We start from the raw sequence: 2,868 nt of genomic DNA, 5'->3' as shown, positions 1-2,868 counted from the left end.
TTCACAATTTATGGGAATTGGGGCATGGATGATTTTAGGGGTAAGATCATTATTCAGGCTATCATAAGTTCTCAATAATAAATGTAAAAAATTAATGTTCACAGTACAATTATGCTTATTTTAATTAATGAAATATGACTGAAACTCCTCAATAACATTTCACTTTTATTTATGGCTTCATTTTTGCTTAGTAGATGTTAATTTTAATATAATGTAATGATTACCAATAACGTTGTCTTGTGAAACTGAGTCTCTCTTTAGTTTATTCTTGATTCTAGGGAAATTACTACTCTGGTGAAATTTTTCTCCCAGCCCAGTGTTGGGAACCGCCCTGACTGGTATTAGAAGCTGAGACCCCCACCTAGGCTAAGGCTAAGGGAACGCCCTTGGAACCGTGAGCCGGCAAGGAGACAAAAGCTTATCTTCCTGGCAGTAATGCTGTTTCTGCTGCTGAACCCCAAAAGCTTGGTCGGTTAGCCAAAGACGGGTAAGATTCCCCACGGGGGGAAACAACCCAAGCCAGGCACGATCACTTTGGGAGGCCCCCCAAAAGAAGGACTTGGGGGGGCTGCAGCAAAAAGGGGGTGATGGACCCTCACTCCTCGGCTTTGACAAAGTCTGAGTTCTCAGCGTCCGGAAGAAAATCTCCTTATCTCTCGGTGGCCTTAGTTCCCGCGCTCCACCTAAGCCTGCAACAATGACGGGGAAGTACAGCTCGGTACTGGGAAGTGCGGATTTCCTGGGGTGATCAGGCCTAAGAAAGAAAATGTAAATTACTGTGAAACCTTCTTTGTTCAAGAATGCTCTCAGTTGAATGAGGAGGGTCTTAGGAGGAAGCTAGTTTGTTCGTCAGCCTTACAGCTCTTTGACCCCCAACTCAATAGACCGGCAGAGCTCTTTGTTTTCTATATTCCTTACTTCCCCTAATGAGTATTGTACGTTACCTGAGTTATTATGCAAAATGAGCCTAATAAAAGCAGGTATGGACGGTGGATCGGCGCGCTCCCCACTAGGGGGGGTGGCCATTCTGTCCCTACTTCCCCACAGAAACTGGTTTGTCTCTGTGCATGTGTGTTTTTTCTCGCGTATTGTCGAGCCATCCACAGTGTGCCGTGGTCACTGCTAGCCGGTGACCCACGCGCAACAGCCCAGAGAGTCTGAGATATTTATTATATATATTTAAAGGTTGTTGGCATAGCTTTTTAGCTCACAGCTCTATATATCTCTGTACTTTGGCAAATACCTTGCAGTGGACATATATTTATGCATCTGAAGTCCTCATATCTCCAATTATTTTCACCCACTCTGAAGCAACCAAGAAAAGTTGTAGCAATTTATTTTCCTTAAGTAGAGGTGTTTCAAAAGAGACCACACCCAGGTTCTCAGGCTCTAACTCCACGTAAGTCATGTGTGTCATCAGAGACATCGTATGAGTTACCTTTTTTTTTTGCTACAAATGGAGACCAGACTACAATAAACTACACAATGGAGTATGTATTAATTTTAACATACAAAAAGAAATCAAGAGGTAAAGTAGCTTCAGAGTCCACAAGTCATTGTTAAAATAATAGCATAAAGGATGATTATTTCTTCATAATTTCTACCATGTTCAAAATGTCAACTCATTTGCCACATCATCATAGTAACTTCAAATATCATGTTATTATATAGTTGTATCTAAGGCAAAAAAAAGTGAGCATGTATTTTTAGCCTCTCCGTGGGCCTTCTCTTATTTTATCTTAGTACACAGATTGTATAATTGCGTCAGTTGGCTTTTGCTGAAGAAAAAAAAAAAAACAAACCTCCAATAATTTGTATGTCAAAGCAACAGCTATCTATTAGTTAAAAAATATGTAGGATAGCAACTTGGGCTGGGCTAAACCTGATTTGCATCTAACTCATTTGGTTGTCAGCTGGTAGTTTGTGATCCTGTGCGTATGTACCAGCATGATTGCCTGGCTTTCAAAGTCATTTAGACAGTCAATAAGCCACTGATCTCCAGCAGGCTATTTGGGGATTTTACATAGAGGAGGTCACACTATTTCAAAAAGTAGCAAAAAATGGCAAGCCCAATACACAAGTATGTTTCATGTCTCTGCTTTTATGATGAATACCATTGTACCTCTTGCCAAAGCAAATTCCCTGGTTAACCCTTGATTCAAGGGATCCAGAAACAGATACCTCTTTTTGGAAGGTGCTACAAAACCAGATAACATAAAAGGTGTGCATACTAGGATTCAAACAGTTTTTACAATGTACCATAATTACCATGTCTATACCTAAACCAATTATATCACAGGTATAATAGGTAACTAAATAGACACCATTAGCTTAGACAAATATGAGGGTCCTTTTAATACTTGAACACAGCAGTATTTTTCCAAGAGAAAAGGGCTGGGAGCTAGAAAAAGATTTGAACTGGCAACAGCGCATATTCTATTTGTTTTTCCCTGAGCATGTAAGGGGCATGAGACCCAACAAATCATTTAGAAGCCCTTATCCAAAAGTTTTCATCTTAGGCATAGAAACAGGCACTGTATTTGGCTATCAGAATTCCCTATGATGTGGTCCTACAAGTATTGTCAATTGTATTGTGCCAACTTGGTTCCAGCTCCTCCTTCTCTACTTCAAACTACACTACAGCTTCTAGTAAATATCAATAATTTAATACCTCTTGCTTTCCCTAAGGAATCTTTCTGACACGTTCCTTAATTGAAATGTCTTATATTTATTTTTTCTTTGTAGGTGACTGTTAAATCTCAGTGCTAATTCTTTTTAAAATCAAACATTTAACAAAAACCTAATATATTTACAAATTCCTTCCTTTTGAGAAGCATATAAATTGATATGTTTTATAGACAATATTCT

The sequence above is a fragment of the Phyllostomus hastatus genome, unplaced genomic scaffold (assembly GCF_019186645.2).
Source record: "Phyllostomus hastatus isolate PE091 unplaced genomic scaffold, TTU_PhHast_1.1 phas_contig_1, whole genome shotgun sequence".
Lineage (NCBI taxonomy): Eukaryota > Metazoa > Chordata > Mammalia > Chiroptera > Phyllostomidae > Phyllostomus > Phyllostomus hastatus.
Note: the sequence above shows the minus strand (reverse complement) of the source record.